Source organism: Schistocerca cancellata, chromosome 3 (assembly GCF_023864275.1).
Source record: "Schistocerca cancellata isolate TAMUIC-IGC-003103 chromosome 3, iqSchCanc2.1, whole genome shotgun sequence".
In the NCBI taxonomy this organism is placed as follows: Eukaryota; Metazoa; Arthropoda; class Insecta; order Orthoptera; family Acrididae; genus Schistocerca; species Schistocerca cancellata.
Window position 1 is genome coordinate 291,223,410 of NC_064628.1, and position 22,461 is coordinate 291,245,870.

The following is a 22,461-nucleotide window of genomic DNA, read 5'->3' on the forward strand; positions in this document are numbered from 1 at the left end:
AGTATCACCCTTAATTTACATTTTCAGCTTTGGATGGCACACAAACACAAAACAACAACACAAGCAGTCCAAGGATCTTACAGATGTACCCTGAGGTGACAAAGTCATCGGACAGCGATGTGCACATTTACGAGGGGCGTTTGAAAAAATAAAAACTGCTTACGTGTTTGGGGTAATTTTTTTTTATTTTTCGACATAAGTCTCAAAAAATGGTTCCAATGACTCTGAGCACTATGGGACTTAACATCTGAGGTCATCACTCCCCTAGAACTCAGAACTACTTAAACCTAACTAACCTAAGGACATTACACACATCCATGCCCGAGGCAGGATTCGAACCTGCGACCGTAGCGGTCGCGCGGGTCCAGACTGTGGCGCCTAGAACCGCTCGGCCACTCCGGCCGGCGACATAGTCTCGTTTTAGACTTATACACTTCGTCCAACGCTGTTCTAATTTGTTGATCCCTTCCGAATAACAGGAATTGCCCAAGTCTGCAAAACAGCTATTAGTTGCTGCAATCACCTCCTCGTTTCAATAAAATCTTAGTCCCGCCAGCCATTTCTTCAAATTCGGGAACAAATAGTAGTCCGAGGGAGCCAAGTCTGGAGAATATTGGGGATGTGAAACGAGTTGGAATCCTATTTCCATTAATTTTGCGGCCACAACTGCTGAGGTGTGTACTGGTGCATTGTCGTCAAGAAAAAGGATTTTTTGCGGTCCAGTCGCAGGCGTTTTTCTTGCAGCTCCGTTTTAAAACGGTCCAATAACGATGAATAATATGCACCTGTAATAGTTTTACCCTTTTCCAGATAGTCCATGAGGATTATCCATTGCGAATATCAGAAGACAGTCGCCATAACCTTTCCGGCCGAAGGAATGGTCTTCGCCTTTTGTGGTGCAGATTCTCCCTTGGTAACCCATTGTTTAGATTGTTCTTTGGTCTCAGGAGTATAGTAATGTATCCATGTTTCATCCACAGCGACGAAACGACGCTTAAAGCCCTGCGGATTCTTCCTGAACAGCTACAAACAATCCTCGCAACAGTTCAAACGTTCCGTGAGCAATCGCGGAACCCATTTGTGGATAGCTTTCTCGTGTCCAAATGTTTATGCAAAACATTATGTACCCGTTCATTCGAGATGCCCACAGCACTAGCAATCTTACGCACCTTAACTCTTCTGTCATCCACCACTATTTCATGGATTTTATCAATGATTTCTGGAGTCGTAACCTCCACAGGGCGTCCAGAACGTTCAGCATCACTTGTGCCCATATGGCCACTCCGAAAATTTTGAAACCAGTTATAAACTGTTCTAATCTGACGTTCAGAGTCACCGTAATGTTTATCAAGCTTCTCTTTAGTCTCCTGACGCGTTTTGCCTTTCATAAAGTAATGTTTAATCACCACACGAAATTCTTTTTCGTCCATTTTTTGACAATCACTCGACGTCCTTGATTCACACGGATGCTAAACACAAAGAAATAGACCAATATGGCTGAAACTTGGTGTGCTTCTTTAGAAAGATGCTACTAACTTAACATGATCTCGATACGCGCCGGTGGTGCCATCTCTCGGACTTTTCAAACGCCCCTCGTACAGATGGCGGTAGTATCGCATACATAATATATAAAAGGGCAATCGATTGGCGGAGCTGTGGGCAAGCAACACTCCGTGAAATAACCGCATAAGTCAATGTGGGTCGTATGACGAACGTTTCCTTTAGGACCGTGCAGAGAAATTTAATGTAAATGAGCTATGGCAGCAGACGATCGACGCTCGCGCCTTTGCGAACAGCTCATCACCTGTAGTGCCTCTCCTAGGCTCATGACCGTATTAATTGGATCCTAGACGACTGGAAAACCGTGGCTTGGTCAGATGAGTCCCCCGTTCAGTTGGTAAGATCTGATGGTAGGGTTCGAGTGTGAAGCAGACCCCACGAAGCCATGGACCCAAGTTGTCAACAATGCACTGGGGACGCTGGTGGTGGCTCCACAATGGTAGGGATTGTGATTACATGGAATTTATTGCGCCCTCTCGTCCAACTGAAACGATCATTGACTGGAACTGGTTCTACTTAGAGATCATTTGTAGCTATTCATGGACTTCATGTTCCCATTGACTGGAACTGGTTCTACTAAGAGATCATTTGTAGCTATTCATGGACTTCATGTTCCCAAACAACGATGTCAGGACACTGGGCCACAACTGTTCGCGATTTGTTTGAAGAAACAGTCTGGACAACTCGAGCGAATTATTCGGCCATCCAGATGGCCCGACATAAATGCCATCGAACATTTGTGGAGCGTAATCCACAGCTCAGTTTGTGCACAAAATCCTGTACCGGCAACACTTTCGCAATTATGGATGGCTATAGAGGTAGTGTGGATCAATATTTCTGTAGTAGACTTCCAACGATTTGTTCAGTCCACGTCGAGGTCCTGCACTAAGCCAGGACGAAGGCTAGACACGATATTAGAAAGTAACCCACGACTTGCGTCACCTCAGTATAAGTCACAGCGCATTTATTATCAGGTTCACTATGATTTAAATATAGTGATAAGTTACAAGGTTTAAATCTTTACAGCCTTTCCGCTTAAGAATATCATTCTCGCACGAAAATAAAATATTTAATTTTTTTATGAATTAGTTACTTGTATATATTTTTTATTTTTCATTCAACAGCGTCCACTGCGTTGCAGAATGAAGGATTCATACAGAGTTGAACCTAACATAGGTGCCATATACTTGCGCTGTATTGCAATATAATTTGCTGTTAGCACATCGTTGAATAGTTTGTTCAGTATATAAGATAATCTGTATCAGTCCGTAAGTGTCCCAGCAGGAACGGTCAATATTCAGGGATTGGAACGATTACAACAAATGGCTCTGAGCACTATGGGACTTAACTCCTGAGGTCATCAGTCCCCTGGAAGTTGGAACTACTTAAACCTAACCAACCTAAGGACATCACACACACCCATGCCCGAGGCAGGATTCGAACCTGCGACCGTAGTGGTCACGCGGTTCCAGACTGTAGCGCCTAGCAGACCGAAGTGGCCGAGCGGTTCTAGGCGCTTCAGTCTGGAACCGCGCGACCGCTACGGTCGCAGGTACGAATCCTGCCTCGGGCATGGATGTGTGTGATGTCCTTAGGTTAGTTAGGTTTAACTAGTTCTAAGTTCTAGGGTACTGATGACCTCAGATGTTAAGTCCCATAGTACTCAGAGCCATTTGAACCATTTTTTGTAGCGCCTAGAACTGCTCGGCCACTCCGGGGGGCTATTGGAACGATCATTCGAAGCAAGAAGAGCTAATAAAAACGGGCTCTAATGCTTATCTTAACACTTATGAGCACTTTTCCATCTTCGCTACTGTGAAATATACCTCTTCTACTCAACAAATGTATTTTAGACCTCACGTATACTTGATAATTTTGCCTTGTTTTTCTCCGTACTACCTCCTCCAAAAATGCGAAAAGTAAATACTTGCATTAGAAGAGATTTGTTTCACAGTATAGAAGAAGACGTGTTCATAGCTTTACGTATGCGTTTTAGAGTCCACGGTGACTAGAGTTTTTTTGCTTCGAATGATCGTTCCTGTCGTATCCCTGGATAATGAGCGCTCCTCCTGACACGCCCTGTATAAAATCGATCGTCATGTACGACGCAGTGACACCTAGATTAGAGCAGGAACTTCCCAGGTCCTGGGGAGTTAATGACAAACCATGTGGGATAATCTCACAAGTCGTCACCACACTGAATCACGGACATCATTTTGGCAATCCATCTGCACAATAACTGAATCAGTTAACAGTCATCTGGTCATTCGCACCCGTTGTTGAACGCCGTGATAGCACCCCAAATGGTTGATGCCCCTTTATGTCAAAGAAGTGTCGTTGGCTGCCGCTTATATGATGATGGAGTGGTGACAAGCTATTTTTCACACAATCCTCGTATACTTTAGACTTATACGGCAAATATTCCCAAAACTCTTCCCAAGGTATAGATGTTATCATTAACATAGAGAATTACATTGTAAAACATTGGACGGTGCTTATCGCTGCGAACTTATACGTATTTCCGGGTAGCCCGGAAGTACAGGTGAGAAGCTTCTTACTAGGGTTTCACATACTGTCTTTCCGTTTATTTATAATACTCAGGCATTTTTAAAGTTCGGTGAGAGGTTCCACTAGTAAACTTCATGAAGGATTAAAACTGTGTGCCGGATCGAGATTCCAATTCGCGGGAAGTGCTCTACCAGCTAAGCTACCTATGCACGACTCACGACCCGTCTTCGCAGCTTTACTTCCGCCAGTACCTCGTCTCCTACCACCCGAACTTTAGTGCTGCCAGGAAGTTTCATATCATAGCACACGCCGCTGCACGATGGAGCACTGGTACTGACTGCTTTAATTTGATGTATCACTAACACGATTGTCCGACCTGGTAGCTTAATGGAGCCTGCACGGTAGCTTAGCGTGTCGGGTCAGAGGACTGCTTGCCCTCTGTAATATAAAAAATAAAAAATTTAAAAAAAGAGATAGAGCGTAAAGGAAACAACGATCAAATTGAACGTATGTCTTCTGACGTCCGCCCAGACCAAACGCAACGAATAATACCGAACAAAAATAAAAAATAAAATAAAATAAAAGGTTTGCGTGACGGACTGTCGCCCTAAGGGGTCCGGGTTCGATTCCCGGCTGGGTCGGAGATTTTCTTCGCTCAGGGACTGGGTGTTGTGTTGTCTTCATAATCATTGCATCCCCATCCGGCGCGCAGGTCGCCCAATGTGACGTCGAATGTAAGAAGACCTGCACCAAGGTGGCCGGACCTGCCCCGTAAGGGGGCCTCCCGGCCAATGACGCCAAACGCTCATTTCCAATTCCATTAACACGATTTAGATCTTAAGTCACGTGAACACTTTTTTGTTACGAGTACCACCACACTTTATCTCTAAGTCAGACGAACTGATCAGTAAATACTTCAAATTTCGATACTGACCAGTAAATACTTCAAATTTTACACGTAGGCGCGCTGTTGTCTACAGATCACATTTTGAACGACAGCGGTGAGCTCATATGTGATAATACTGTTAATCCTTGACAGAAGTACTTGTGAGAAGTCACAGATAACTGTCGCTGTTGCCGGTGATCAATCAGCCACCAAATTTTAGATATTTGTGGTGCAATTCGAACTATGATTATGATAAAAAGCTGCAGAGACTTAAAGCGCTGTGTCGGACGACAAACAAATCATTTAACATCAGAACTCTAAAAGACAAAAAAGTGAAATTTTATAAGACTATGACCGGCCGCTGTGGCCGAGCGGTTCTAGGCGCTTCAGTCCGGAACCGCGCTGTTGCTACGGTCGCAGGTTCGAATCCTGCCTCGGTCATGGATATGTGTGATGTCCTTAGGTTGGTTAGGTTTAAGTAGTTCTAAGTCAGGGGGACAGATGACCTCAGATGTAAAGTCCCATAGTGCTTAGAGCCATTTGAACCATTTTTATAAGACTATGGGGCCAGCGCAATTGCTGTATGGAAGAGAGTGTTGGATATAGGAAAGGAAGGATGACAGAATGCAGACGGCAGAGACGAGATTCTGGACAAGAGTGTAGGAATGCACAAGAAGAAATCTTATTAGAAACGGGGACGTACGTAACTATGAAAATTTATATCCTGTTAATGAGAAAACAACAGTACAGGCACAGAATCAGAGATGAAAGAACACCCAAACCAAGTCCTAACTTATAATCTTGAAGGAAATGAAAAGGAGATTGAGGTATAATGTGCCTTGGAATATGGGATCAAGAGATGGAGCTCAAGCTCGGATTTAAGTAAAGAATTAAATACATAAAATGTATTAATGAATATGGTAATGTTCTACATCTGCATGTCACTGTAACCAGCCACTGTAAAGTGGCCACTGTAAAGTACATGGCAGGTATCACGTGTTAGGGTTTTCGTCCCGTTCCAATCGCGTACGGAACGTTAGAAGAATGACTGTTTACAGGGCTCTGTGCATCCTGTAGTGACTCTAATCTGTCTTCAAGATCCCTACAGCATTAGCATGACTGGGCCGGTCCGTGCACAGTCTGTATTACTGCCACATTCCCCTTTCCCCTCAATAATGTCATCGATGATGTCATGCAACACTGCCATAAGCCAATTACACCATGTATAAAATAGTGGAAAATTCAAAAAAGATGGGAAATTCCAAATAACCCAATTGTGCTAAAGGGTTTTTCCCTTCTCCTATGCCGGCCGGGGTGACCGAGCGGTTCTAGGCGCTACAGTCTGGAACCGCGGGACCGCTACGGTCGCAGGTACGAATCCTGACCTCGGGCATGGATGTGTGTGATGTCCTTAGGTTAATTAGGTTTAAGTAGTTATGAATTCTAGGGGACTGATGACCTCAGAAGTCCCATAGTGTTCAGAGCCATTTAAACCCTTTCCTATAATGTCAACACATCAGATACCAGTTATCATAATAGTAAACTGGCACGAAATCCAAAATAGGACAGTAATCCTACTGCATGCCACATTGCACAACAGTAGTGGATATTTTTTATTTTAGTTTATCTGTTTTCTATCTCTTATTTTTGTCATTTCCTAGTAATTCATTGCGCGGCCCCTCCCGCCGGAGGTTCGAGTCCTCCCTCGGGAATGGGCGTGTGTGTTGTTCTTAGCATAAGTTAGTTTAAGTAGAGCGTAAGTCAAGGGACCGATGACTTACGCAGTTTGGTCCCTCAGGAATTCACACACATTTGAACATTTTGAGTAATTCATTTGAAAGTAATGAATCCGGAAACTGGAAGTCCTCCCGGACACCAGTTGCATTGGGCTGTAAGATATCCTGCATGGCCCTCCTGAACCTACGAATTCCATATTCACATGACAGTCGTGGAATCGCATTCAGTGACAGCAACAGTATCGAGGAACAATAAAGCACAGTTTCGATACGCCAAAATCCTGCCCTTTTTTACTATCATTGTGCTGGTAAACATTCCTCCACTTTACACGCAGTATAATACAGTGGCGGATACATACGGGTAGTGCCCCCCCCCCCCCCCCACCTCTTGGTGGACCAAATGCATTGCCACCCGGGTCGTCTCCGCCAGTCAGCCCGCACGCTATTCGTTCGTTTCTTTCGTCAGTCGACTCGACTGAATCGAGTTATCGAGTAGTTGTACTTTACTATATAGCAAGCACGTCCGCGTTTTCGTATTTTATACGTTTCTGTCTGGCACACAGATAGCTAACACATACCTAGGAGAAAAGTCGCGGCCATTCTAGTGATCTCGATACGTTATTCTGTCTGGCATTTATTCGTTAAAAGTCGCGAATATTCTACCGTTTTCTTGTACAGAGAACCTTCGATACGTAGCGTTGTAAACACGGACTATTCGCCGAATAAAAAGCTAGTTTACATTCAGAAGCAGAAATATAAGACTGAAGAATTAATAGGTAAAAAGTCCTAGTTGTAGCAAGTGCAAGTGTGGAGATTAGTCAAGAGTGAGAGTGATGATGATGTTTGGTTTGTGGGGCGCTCAACTGTGTGGTTATCAGCGCCCGTACAATTACCCAATCTTTGCTCAGTCCAATTTCGCCACTTTCCTGGATGATGATGAAATGATGAGGACAACACAAACACCCAGTCATCTCGAGGCAGGTGAAAATCCCTGAGCCCGCCGGGAATCGAACCCGGGACCCCGTGCTCAGGAAGCGAAGAGTGAGAGTGATCAGTTGATTGTGAAGTATTAATAATAGTAATTCATAGTAATTTCTCAGTAAAAATATCGTTACGAGACTAGTAACAATATTTTTACTAATAATGTAACAATAGTTTCCCATACGTAACCCGAAATACGAGTTAGGTATGGGAAACTATTGATGCATATATCTCCGGTAATAGTGACTTTCGAGAAGATTCCTAAAAACGCATTGTTATTATACAGACCCTCTGCCGAATTCACTGGAAAGGAACGGAATCGACAATATAAGTTCCACACACAGAAATTGCCGGATGACGTCATCATTGGAAACTCGCCCTTATATCATACGTCGTAAGGTACATATTGGCTTGTCGCTGTCACAGTAGGTACTTCATCACACTGCATAACAGTCTAGAAGCGAACATTTTGGCAGCGAATGTTCTCAAAACAACCGAGCCATATGTACTCGTATATAAGGGAAGCAGAGCCGCTCCAGGTAGTCAGTATGAAAGGTACAACCGCCGCGATAACTTGAAAGTGATAAAAAGTGAACAACTGCGATTATTGGCCATTAACACGGACTTCAGTCAGTGTTGTGCTTAGTGATATTAGAAATACGCGGAGTGTGACCGTGTCTTAGTGCTAAGTGTACTAGTGTTGCATTTCTCAGTGCAAAAAGTGTTTATTCGAGATTTAAACTTGTGACTTGATTATTTTTTACTATGTAAAAGTAAAGGTAGCTCAAGATATCTTTAACGCCCCCTCCTTGAGGGTTTTCTGTATCCGCCACTGGTATAACATGACCTTCTCACAAATAACCATCATTCAAATGCGGTTTGTGAATGAGAAACCGCTTGGCAATCATATTTACAGAATGTGGAAGGCGTTACCCCTATATGTTTCGTTGCACCGAAATGCTAAAAGTTTGCAAATCCAAGCATTTCAACAACATTTCATGCAAATTTGACGTTTTTTTCCATGCTGTCTAAATTTTAATTGTTAGCAGTGTATCTTCCGTAGAGTAGCTGCGCCTTCATCACTTTTTTTCTTTTTGTTTACGTACCCGCAGGAGGCCTTTCTTTACAAGTGATAGGAGCATTGCTTATCATTTCCTTATAAACTCTACAGTGCAGTCTTTGCACTGCGAAAAGATTTCCTCGACAATGACGCGTTGTCGAGCAACAGCAACAAAAACACACCTGAGAAGGTTGCAGCCGAGTGGCGTCCGTGTACAAGCGGGACATTGTGTGGGCCTGCACACAGCGTGTTCTGTAGATAGGCGTTTGCGCAACTCACCTTGCGGTGTCATGAGCTTCTAATCCACTACAGCCGACGAGGCATCGATAATGCGCGCCATACGAAGGGATTTTCGTTAATAAACTAAGATGGATGACACTTGTTATTAGTGACCCATGTACTCTCAGTGTACACGGACGCTATCTCGAGGACAGCTCGTTATTACTCATGGTAGTGCCGTACGCCGCTGTGTTCAATAACCAGAGACTTGTGGATAGTATTATGTCATCAGCCGTCGAAACGTCCTCACTGCAGTTAGAAAACGCTGGGGTCCTCATATACACTACTGGCCATTAAAATTGCTACACCAAGAAGAAATGCACATGATAAACGAGTACTCAATGCACAAATATATTATACTAGAAGTGGCATTTGATTACATTTTCATGCAATTTGGGTGCATAGATCCTGAAAAATCAGTACCCAGAACAACCACCTCTGGCCGTAATAACGGCCTTCATACGCCTGGGCATTGAGTCAAACACAGCTTGGATGGCGTGTACAGGTACAGCTGCCCATGCAGCTTCAACACGATACCACAGTTCATCAAGAGTAGTGACTGGCGTATTGTGACGAGCGAGTGGCTCGGTCACCATTGACCAGACGTTTTAAATTGGTGTGAGATCTGGAGACTGTGCTGGCCAGGGCAGCAGTCGAACATTTTCTGCATTCAGAAAGGCCCGTACAGGACCTGCAACATGCGGTCGTGCATTATCCTGCTGAAATGTAGAGTTTCGCAGGGATCGAATGAAGGGTAGAACCACGGGTCGTAACACTCCTGAAATGTATCGTCCACTGTTCAAAGTGCCGTCAATGCGAACAAGAGGTGACCAAGACGCGTAACCAATGGCACCCCATACAATCACGCAGGGTGATACGCCAGTATGGCGATGACGAATACACGCTTCCAATGTGCGTTCACCGCGATGTCGCCAAACACGGATGCGACCATCATGATGCTGGAAACAGAACCTGTATTCATCCGAAAAAATGACGTTTTGCCATTCGTGCACCCAGGTTCGTCGTTGAGTACACCATCGCAGGCACTCCGGTCTATGATGCATAGTCGAGGGTAACCGCAGCCATTGTCTTCGAGCTGATAGCCCATGCTGCTGCAAATGTCGTCGAACTGTTTGTGCAGATGGTTGTTGTCTTGCAAACGTCCCCATCTGTTGACTCAGGGATCGAGACGTGGCTGCACGATGCGTTACAGCCTTGCGGATAAGATGCCTGTCATCTCGACTGCTAGTGATACGAGACCGTTGGGATCCAGCACGGCGTTCCGTATTACCCTCCTGAACCCACCGATTCGATATTCTGCTAACTGTCATTGGATCTCGGCCAACGCGAGCAGCAATGTCGCGATACGATAAACCGCAATCGCGATAGGCTACAATCCGACCTTTATCAAAGTCGGAAACGTAATGGTACGCATTTCTCCTCCTTACACGAGGCATAACAACAACGTTTCACCAGGCAACGCCGGTCAACAGCTGTTTTATGAGGAATCGGTTGGAAACTTTCCTCATGTCAGCACGCAGTAAGTGTCGCCACCGGCACCAACCTTGTGTGAATGCTTTGAAAAGCTAATCATTTGCATATCACAGCATCTTCTTCCTGTCGGTTAAATTTCGCGTCTGTAGCACGTCATCTTCGTGGTGTAGCAATTTTAATGGCCAGTAGTGTACATTCTTCAATGTAGCGAGATATGCTGTCTGTTTCACTGAAACAGTTTCAATCAGATGTTTCCACTAACCAACCTTTTATGCTCTATAGGATCTCTATCATTTCTCTGCCACTCAGAATAAAGACAAAACTTATTTTCTAAACTACTCTCATCTCCTGACAATAAAATGACACGTCAAAATATTTGTATTTTTTTGGGTCCTGTGCCTCAATCCTTAGAAATGAAACCATTATAAGAGCACTCTGTTGTCCATTTGTCTGTCTGTCCGACTGTTAAAAACTCTTTTTTTTCTCAGAAACAGGAACACGTGTCAAGCTGAAATTCATCCCATGTACCTACTACGGTCTACGGTCACTTGGCGGCCATTTATGTCTCATGTTAACAGAATGTTCCGTCGGTTCTTGGTAGAACAACACTATAATAAATGAAAAGCACCAGTTTATTTTTGTTCTACAATATTACTTTTATTGTTAACCGGTTTTCGGCTTGCAAGGCCATCTTTCAGACATTTACTGAGTATTATCACCAAAGAAGTTAAATGTTAGCACACAACATTGGAAGAGAAGTAACACATCTAGACTGAAGTAGAGACATACAGTAAGTAACATCTTTGCAATGAAAAAGTAAAAACTGAACAGTACATAAATAACAATGGAGTAGACAGGAAAACCTTAAGCACAAAATAGGAATAGTATGCCTACATAACAGTTTCTATTAATAAACAAAACTAATAAAATAAAATAAAATTAGTACTAGACAAGGCTGCATCAGGAGGTATGAAACATGGTGATACACAACCAATTAAAAGAAGAGACAGTTATCAATGTAAATACAGAATACATAAGGAACTTAAGCAATATCAATAAGATAAACTGAAATAAATAAATGCTCGAACTGGAGGTTCCCTCAAACACCTCCATTTTCCTGCATTTATTCCACACTCCTCACTACCCACCTCCTCCACACCACCAATCTCTGTCCATCTTCATCAACACCTCTCTCCATCCATCTCCTCCTCCCCCTCTGGCTGTTCATCTGCTTCTCCGCCCTCTGCCCATCTGCTCCTTGCCACTCTGTCCGTTTCCTCCTCCCTCCCTCTAATTTCATTTCTTCCTCCCCCTCCCTTTGTCTATCTCCTCCTCCCCTTCTCTCTGTCCATTTCCTCCTCCTCCTCTCTCTCTCCATCCATTTCCTCCTCCCCTCTCACTGTTCATCTCCTCCTCTTTCATTTCTCTGTCCATATGCATCTCGCCCCTCTCTCTGTCCATCTCCTACTCTTCCCGTTCTCTGTCGATTTCCTCCTCTCCCTCTCTCCATTCATCTCCTCCTACACCCCCTCTCTGCCTATTTCTCCTCGCCCTATCTCTGTCCATTTACTCTTCTCGTCCTCTACCCTCTATTTGCCCCTCTCCCTCTCTGTCCATATCCTCCTCCCCTCTGCCTGTGTCCATCTACTCCTCCCATTACTCTCTACCGGTTTCTCTCTGCACGTTGTCAGGCTCACTTCAATACGAGGCTGGTATTTCTTATCCCCAAAGCATGTCTTTCCAGATCGTTTTGTTTGCAGATGACACAAGTATTGCAATAAATAGTATGTCGAGTGTAGTTCTAGAAATATCTGCTAATGATATTTTCATGGATATTAATAAATGGTTTAAAGCCAACTCACTGACATTAAACTTCGAAAAGACTCACTATATGCAATTCAGAACCTGTAAGAGGTTTCCACCCAGCATATGCATAAAGTATGAAGAAGAGCAGATAAAAGAGGCCGACAGTCTTAAATTCCTGGGATTACAACTTGATAATAAATTCAGTTGGGAGGAGCACACCACAGTACTGCAGAAATGCCTTAACAAATTTGTATTTGCAATTCGAGTGTTAGCAGACATAGGCGACATAAAAATGAAAAAGCTTGCATACTTTGCCTACTCTCATTCCATAATGTCATTTGGTATAATATTTTGGGGTAACTCTTCAAGTCAAACAAAAGTTTTCAGAGTCCAAAAGCATGTAATAAGTATTATTTGTGGAGTAAATTCACGGACGTCCTGTAGAAACCTCTTCAAAGAACTGGGTATACTAACTACTGCCTCTCAGTATATTTACTCCTTAATGAAATTTGTCCTAAATAATATATCTCTTTTTCCAACAAACAGCTCAATTCATACATACAATACCAGGAACAAAAATGATCTGCACAAGGACTTAAAAGCACTTACTTTATTTCAAAAAGGGGTCCACTACTCAGGAACACTCATCTTCAATAATTTGCCAGAAAACATAAAAAATTTAGTTACAAATAAAGAAGCCTGAAAGACTTACTAGTGGCCAACTCCTTCTACTCCATTGACGAATTTTTTAATAGAAACAAATGATGTATTGTATATATTCATACTAGTAGTATTGTTATTTCAGCTGAAAAAAATGACATTTTCCACATCCACGAGGATCTCCTCAGCACGGATCTGTGGAACGAAAAACTAATCTAATCTAATCTAATCAAATCGTTACTAATGCGTGTACCAAATTTCGTTGAAATCGTTCCAGAGGCTTAGGATGAGATTTTTTACCCATGGCTTCACCTGCGCATGCACAAGTCAAATATATTTCACACATTTTGATCACATTTCACACGTGTTTATACACTTATTTCACCTGTGTCTCTAATGAGTTTCATCCATTTTCATGCAGCTCAATGTTTATGATATATATCCTGACCTACGAGCTGTACAATGAGATACGACAGTTTTGCCGGTACATCCAGTACTGTGTGCGAAATGTGCCGTAAATAAACTTAGTACTAAACAACCAATAAATTAAAACATCATACATGACGAGACAGTTCTTCATGCATCTAAGTGTTTGTGACGTCAAATCTCCTGAACTATGTATCGTACAATGATATACACTGAAGCGCCACCAAACTGGTATAGGCATGCATATTCAAATACAGAGATATGTAAACAGGCAGAATATGGCGCTGCGTTCGGGCACGTCTATATAAGACAACAAGTGCCTGGCGCAGTTGTTAAATCGTTTTGTGCCGCTCCAATGGCATGTTACCAAGATTTAAGTGAGTTTGAACGCGGCGTTGTAGTCGGCGCACGAGCGATGGGACACTGCATCTCCGAGGTAGCGATGAATTGGGGATTTTCGGTACGACCATTTCACGAATATACAGTGAATATCAGGAATCCGGTAAAACATCAAATCTCCGACATCGCTGCAGCCGGAAAAAGATCCCGCAAGAATGGGACCAATGACGCCTTAAGAGAATCGTTCAGTGTGACAGAAGTGCAATCCTTCCCCAAATTGCTGCAGATTTCAATGCTGGGCCATCAACAAGTATCAGCGTGCGAACCATTCAGCGAAACATCGATACAATTTAATACGAGACTCATGCCGACCAGGCAACAAGTTTCGAGTCATCAACAATCCAGTGTCGAAAGGCCCAGGCGAGGCGTAAAGCTTTCCATCGTGCAGTCATCAAGGGTACACGAGTGGGCCTTCGGCGCCGAAAGCCCATATCGATAATGTATCGTTGAATGGGTCGCAAGCTCATACTTGTTGATGGTCCAGCATTGAAATCTTCAGCAATTTTCGGAAGGGTTGCACTTCGGTCACGTTGAACGATTCTCTTCTATCGTCGTTGGTCCCATTCTTGCAGGATCTTTTTCCGGACAAAGCGATGTCGTAGATTTGATATTTTACCGGATTCCTGATATTCGTGGTACACTGGTGAAACGATTGTATGGAAAATCCTCACTTCATCGCTACCTCGCAGATGTGTCGTATCGCCTGTGCGCCGACTATAACACCACATTCAAACTGACTTAAAGTGTGGTTTAAGTTATAGTTTATTAAAATGCACTGCAGTTTGGCAGGAGGTGATTGGAGTTGTGAAACTGAAATACTGAAACAGGCATATCAGACAAATTAGGATATGAACATCACTTGAAAACATCGCAATGTAGCTGTGCAAGTTCCGCATCTCACTGATTTCCTACTACATGTTGCTCAATATACACTACTTACCACTAAAATTGCTACACCAAGAAGAAATGCAGATGATAAACGGGTATTCATTGGACAAATATATTATACTAGAACTGACATATGATTACATTTTCACGCCATTTGGGTGCATAGATCCTGAGAAATCAGTACCCAGAACAGCCACCTATGGCCGTAATAACGGCCTTCATACGCCTGGGCATTGAGTCAAACAGAGCTTGGATGGCGTATACAGGCACAGCTGCCCATACAGCTTCAACACGATACCACAGTTCATCAAGACTAGTGACTGGCGTATTGTGACGAGCCAGTTGCTCGGCCACCATTGACCAGACGTTTTCAATTGGTGAGAGATCTGGAGAATGTGCTGGCCAGGGCAGCAGTCGAACTTTTTCTGTATCCAGAAAGGCCCGTACAGGACCTGCAACATGCGGTCGTGCATTATCCTGCTGAAATGTAGAGTTTCGCAGGGATCGAATGAAGGGTAGAACCACGGGTCGTAACACATCTGAAATGTAACGTCCACTGTTCAAAGTGCCGTCAATGCGAACAAGAGGTGACCGACACGTGTAACCAATGGCACCCCATACCATCACGCCGGGTGATACGCCAGTATGGCGATGACGAATACACGCTTCCAATGTGCGTTCACCGCGATGTCGCCAAACACGGATGCGACCATCATGATGCTGTAAACATAACCTGGATTCATCCAAAAAAATGACGTTTTGCCATTCGTGCACCCACATTCGTCGTTGAGTACGCCATCGCAGGCGCTCCTGTCTGTGATGCAGCGTCAAGGGTAACCGCAGCCACGGTCTCCGAGCTGATAGTCCATGCTGCTGCAAACGTCGTCGAACTGTTGGTGCTGATGGTTGTTGTCTTGCAAACGTCCCCATCTGTTGACTCAGGGATCAAGACGTGGCTGCACGATGCGTTACAGCCGTGCTGATAAGATGCCCATCATTCCACTGCTAGTGATACGAGGCCGTTGGGATCCAGCACGGCGTTCCGTATTACCCTCCTGAATCCACCGATTCGATATTCTGCTAACAGTCATTGGATCTCGGCCAACGCGAGCAGCAATGTCGCGATAGGGATAAACCGCAATCGCGATGGGCTACAATCCGACGTTTATCAAGGTCAGAATCGTGATGGTATGCATTTCTCCTCCTTACACTAGGCATCACAACAACGTTTCACCAGGCAACGCCGGTCAACTGCTGTTTGTGTATGAGAAATCGGTCGGAAACTTTCCTCGTGTCAGCAACGTTGTGTGAATGCTCAGAAAAGCTAATAATTTGCGTATCACAGCATCTTCTTCCTGTCGGTTAAATTTCGCGTCTGTAGCACGTCATCTTCGTGGTGTAGCAATTTTAATGGCCAGTAATGTCTTATCGATGCCTTTAAGCGTATGGACCATGTCACAATGTATAATGTCGGAATACAATGACAGTGATTGATTAGAGGATATCAGAGGCAGGAATGTAACTGTTTTCTTTATTCGTCCGCATCGTATTTTAACCGCAGATGCAAATGTCTATTAAGCACGCAAGTCTCAGTACAAGCTCAACATCGCAAAGCCACGAATTACGACAGAATAACGTAATGATGATATGACATATGATGCTAATGGTTTAGAATTAATCTTTACAGCTTTGTGAAACAGTGGTTATCATGTAGAAATTTCTTGCGCGGTGTCTTGTAAGCCGTATAGAAAAGGGGGGTTAGAGCTTGTCATGGATAGCGTTATTCACATATATACAGATGGTAGTAGTATCGCGGATACAAAGCATAAAACGGCAGTGCATTGCCGACGCTGTCATTTGTATCAGGTGATTCAAGTGAAAAGGTTTCTGACATGGTTATGGTCGCACGACGAGTGTTAACAGACTTTGAACGACGAATGGTGGTTGGAGCTACAGACGTGGGACATTCCATTTCGGAAATCGTTAGGGAATACATTATTCCGAGATCCACAGTGTCAAGAATGTGCTGAAAAAATAACATTTCAAGGATTACCTCTCACCACGGTCAACGCAATGGCCGACGTCCTTCACTTAACGACAGAGAGCAGCGGCGTTTGCGTAGAGTTGTCAGTGCTAATAGACAAGCAACAATCCGTAAATAACCGCAGAAATGAATGTACGACGTATGACGAACGTATCCGTTACGACAGCGCGGCGTAATCTGGTGTTAATGGGCTATGGCAGCAGACGACCGACGCGAGTGCATTTGGTAGTACGACAGCGCCTGCAGCGCCTCTCCTGGGCTCGTGACCATATAGGTTGGACCCTAGGCGGCTGGAAAACAGTGGCCTGGTCGTATGAGTCCCCATTTCAGTTGGTAAGAGCGGATGGTAAGGCTCGAGTGCGGCGCAGACCCTACGAAGTCATGGACCAAAGTTGTCGACAAGGCAGTATGCAGGCTGGTGGTAGTTCCATAATGGTGTTGGCTGTGTTTACATGGAATGGACTGAGCCCTCTGGTCGAACTGAACCGATCGTTGACTGGAAATGGTTATGTCCGGTTGCTTGGAGACCATTTACAGTCTTTCATGGACTTCATGTGCTCAAACAACGATGGAATTTTTAAGGATGAGAATCCGACGTGTCACTGGGCCACTATTGTTCTCCACTGGACAATTCGAGCGAATGATTTGGCCACTCAGATCGTCCAACATGAATCCCTCGGACATTTATGGGACATAATGGAGAGAGAGGTCAGTTCGTGCGCAAAATCCTGCACCGGCAACACTTTCGCAATTATGGACAGTTAGAGGCAGTATAGCTCTATATTTCAGCAGGGGACTTCCAAAGAGTTGTTGAGTCCATGCCACATCGAGGTGCTGCACTATGTCGCTCAGAAGCAGGTCCGACACGAAGCTGGGAGTCATCGCTTGACTTCTACATCTACATCTACATCTATACTCCGCAAGCCACCTGACGGTGTGTGGCGGAGGTTACCTTGTGTACGTCTATCAGTTCTCGTTTCTATTCCAGTCTCGTATTGTTCGTGGAAAGAAAGATTGTCGGTATGTCTCTGTGTGGGCTCTAATCTCTCTGATTTTATCCTCATGGTCTCTTCGCGAGATATACGTAGGAGGGAGCAATATACTGCTTGACTCCACGGTGAAGGTATGTTCTCGTAACTTCAACAAAAGCCCGTACCGAGCTACTGAGCTTCTCTCTTGTCCACTGGAGTCTATCTATCATCTCCGTAACGCTTTCGTGATTACTAAATGATCCTGTAAAGAAGCGCTCTGTTCTCCGCTGGATCTTCTCTATTTCTTCTATCAACCCTATCTGGTACGGATCCCAAACTGGTCAACAGTATTCAAGCAGTGGGCGAACAAGTGTACTGTAACCCACTTCCTTTGTTTTCGGACTGCATTTCCTTAGGATTCTTCCAATGAATCTCAGTCTGGCATCTGCTTTACCGACGATTAATTTTATATGGTCATTCCATTTTAGATCACTCCTAATGCCTACTCCCAGTCACCTCAGTGTATAATAATGTCACGTTTCTGTAGAAATTTATTTCCTTCTCCCTGCCGCAGACGATAATGGATTATCGTCTGATATTAGCCTTTTAACCTGTAAGATGATTAATTATCCACGCAAATATCAGCGAAATATTCACAAACCTGTCTTTTGTATCTTAAATTTCAATTTTCTTATTAAATGTTGGCAGTTACCGTTATGGACGGCTCTGCTATATGTTTACTCTACTTCTTTCTGTTTCTCACGGTGTTCCAGCGCTTCCTAGTGAATAGCCATAATAGCAGACAGCAAATTCCACTCTCACAACACTGCTGACTGCAGCTTGTGGAGTAAGGGCGCCACACACCGCGGCTTGTCTGATAAGTTCGCCCACGCACCCAGGCGCTCGCTGCAAGGACGGCACACGGAATTTTTCGCTCCTTACTTCTTGGAACTCAGTCGAAACGGAAGTCGCCTAATACAAAGCGGGCACGCCTCTACTGGTGATTATTCAAAGGTTTTACATCCAGACATTGTTTAAGAGACCGTTTTACGCGCTACTAACACGTCTCTGATAAAGACTTCATCATCCATTTGGCATTCGCTCGTGCATGAAAGCGTCCACTAAATTTTTTCATACGTTATGGTAGTTAAAAACAAGTATCCGTACTGCTCCTACACATTTTTTGACGTGTCGTCGTCTTCTCAACTTCCATTACCTCGTCGTCTGGGTCTTAGCTCTTGGAATTCAGCAAAGAGCTCCCTTGTTCCATCCAGCAGTCATCCGCGTGCGTTGATTTCACTTTCATTACAGTCATAATTACGTCATTTACACAACGTGTGCTCCTGTTTGTTTTACTGTCTCTCGTGCACTGTCTGATGAACAGTAACCGGACATAACTCATTTGGAAAAGTCTCCATCGCACCCCCGCCCCCCCTCCCCTCCTCTCAGGTTTAGTGGTAAAATGGCCGAGTGGGTAGCACGTCAATAAATGAACAAAGATCAAGCATGAAAACAGGAAGAAGATGTACTCAACTGTGAAAAAAGAAGCTCCGTAGTCTTGACAATTGTCACATATACATTGGTTACAGAATATGAGTCATGTGGTAGGAATATATTACCGTCTCAAGAAAATGTGATGAACGGTGGGAACAAGGAGAGATGCCGCACATACCTCTCACAGAAACGCAAACAACAAATAAACCGGACCGAGCGAGGTGGCGCAGTGGTTAACACACTACTGGACTCGCATTCGGGAAGACGACGGTTCAATCCTGCGTCCGGCCATCCTGATGTAGGTTTTCCGTGATTTCTCTAAATCGCACCAGGTAAATGCCGGGATGGTTCCTCTGAAAAGGCATTGCCGACTTCCTTCCCCGTCCTTTCCTGATCCGACGAGACCGATGACCTCGCAGTTTGGTCTCTTCCCACAAACAACCCAAATAAACGGGTTTGAACTACGTAACAACAAAGGATTTCAAGAGTCAAACGTTCCAAAACAGAACGGAAGAGTCAAAATATGTGATACTTGTGTAGAACAAATAGGAAATACGTACATCTGGAGGTCCCTTCCTTACACCTCGCTGTTGCAAACAGACGTTACACCACAACACAGACACAAATTCGATAGAGCGAAGAAATACATCAATAATCGGACTGAAAGTTCATAATTTTGTGAAAAAAATAGGGCACGAGGGAGATTTGAACGCGCATCTCCCCCTGTGCAGTACAAAACCGTGACCACATAACCACGACCCCGGGGCCATTAAAATTCATTCGATGTTGCACATCTTGAACTTGGACCGTTCACTGTTTCTATTTTGCTTCTTTTTTCGCAGTTCAGTACACCTTCTGCCTGTTTTCATGTTTGACCTTGTAACGGAACTGAAATGATGGTGGGCTGACAGTAATTTGGAGCCCGCGCGTCGGAAACGGGCGCGCTTGTGTGAGACTGCCAGGGAGTGCACCCTGATGCCATCTATTGGCGAAACTGGGAATTAGCGCTGCCTGTCAGACAATGCACTAAGCTCTCGGAGTCAAATGCATTCTTTTTCTTGGTAATTATAAGTTATTACTGTATAATTTAATGTTGTAAAGCGCTAGTAGTAAATTATTATGACTGGTATGGACTCCAGGGTAGTAAATATAAATATTCTTAAATACTAAATGGTTTCGGTAAAAAGGTGGTAGGGGAACGCCCCCACTCTTGGTGATACGAGCGTAGCTAGGGGTAGCTGGAGACACAGGGACTGAACAATGGAATGGCCTGGGGAGTGTTGACGTGATCGGACGTGCGTAACTGTGCTCACTCAAAAGTGATTGTGCAACAGCGAAGAGGCGAATATCGTCGCCGTTTTTGGAGTAAAACGCGACGAATGGTTGTTGAAGCCGCCTTTATGCCACTGGGGCTGATTGTAAGAGTTCCTGTGCCCAGATTTTATGGCGGACGTGCAGTAGCTTATACGAGTGCTACAGCTCATAGTTCCAGCCGCCATTAAGGGCATGAGGCGTGAAGAGCTGCGTTAGCCACATGCATCTCACCACCAGCACCGACACGTCTACCCAAGGCAAGACTGCTTGCAATTGTTAAGTCGAACTTTGTATACATGTAAAAGGAGAATACCAGTTTTCTTTTATGCAAGTGCAGAGGACAGAATATAGTAATGAGTAAAATTACGACGCATGTTGTTCATTGTGAAGTGTAGTAACCTCAAACATAGTATAGTGAAATCAGACTGAGGCCACCATCGCCTCTTTCATTTACAATTCTTTTGGGTGTAGAATACTTTAGCGTATAAGAATGTTGAAAAGAGCAATGGTCACACCAGAATGAGTCGCCTATTTACAGTTACTTAAATTTTTCTGAGCAACCTTTCAAGTAAAGTCACTTAACTAATTCTGTATCAATGGTCCAAAGAGTAATATCCAAAATCATTAAATAAGTTGAAGGATAGAATTTTGTTAACCGAAGTTGCATAACCTGTCTTGGTAGTAATTACCAAGCCACCTCACAGAAATTGAGAGAGTATTTGCTTTGTAGAATCATCTAGAATGATCAGAAATAGTAATATTCAGAATTAAGTTTAAATTCAACTCAAGCCATTTCACTTTGAAACGAGCCCAAAAATTGATTTATTCTTTTGCTCCTTCAGAGCTGGCGACTGTAGTTATAAGTATTTTCAGGAAGATTCGACGGTAAGTCTGCTGCTCTCGTCGTGCTGATAGGATTATCCACTGCTGCTAGCAGTGGTGATTGGATACATAAGCTCACTACCAAGTTAAGTGGGTCAGGGAGGCAGTGTTACCGTGTGAACTGTAGGGCACTATAGGCCGTGGATCGAACCCGTTCAATCATCACAGCTCTTAGGGAAATAGTCCGGTTAGGAGTGTACTAATCATTAGGTAAATACTGGCGAGTAACGGTCAAAAATGTATACGCAAGTGAATTTAGCAAGGTCCACGTAGCACCTAGTTAATGTGGTGCAATGGCGAGGGTAGGAGTGGAATAAAAGTGAGCTGAGCTTGTGGCAGCTGTGCTGGATTCAAATATTAACTACGTGAATTCACTACTGCCTCTTACCATTGGGACTGAGCTATTTACAGTTAAAATACGTAGCAGTAAGCGCAAAGGCGTGACAGCTACTAGTCCGTATTGGTTTTATACATACGGAATTGGGAAGTGGGTCATTCCGTCAGTGGAGGGGTTTAAAACAACCGAGTCAGTTGAGAACATACCCCATTTACTGATGGAAAGATTCAGCGGTTCGGTCGCAACCTGTTTTCAGTTTTTGACGGGCCATCTTACCACTAAATCTGAGGGGGTGCGATGGGGAGTTCCCTTGTCAACAATGCGGAAACGACCATCAGCATCAAAGGAGGCGGGGAGTATTGTGTTGCCACCAGAAAAGCAGTAACAGCGGAACGAGTGTGAGCTCTGTGATGTCGTACGTGGACTAGTCACTGGCTGTCACCTCAATAACAGATACATTTGGTACATGTCAGCGCGTCCAACACTGCCCCAGTCGACTGTCGGTGATGTGACTGTGAAGTGGAAAAACGATGGTTACAACGACATCTAAGCCAAGACCAAGCAGACCAAATGTACTGACGGATAAGGACCGCTGAACGTTGCGGAGGAATCGCTCGTAAGGTCCAAAGTGCTCCCAGCAGTCCAGCTAGTGCAGTGACAGTGTGACGGCAGTTACATGGACGGGGACAACGGTCGAGCAGCTCCTCATAAATCACACACTTCCGTAGTCAGTGCT

The 22,461-nt window shown here is 44.2% G+C and overlaps 1 protein-coding gene across 1 annotated transcript in view; it reads right to left on the minus strand.

Moving 5' to 3' along the window:
- LOC126174983 (proton-coupled folate transporter) overlaps window positions 1–22,461 on the minus strand; it is a 263,537-nt gene that overhangs the window by 153,695 nt on the left and 87,381 nt on the right. The window lies entirely within an intron of this gene.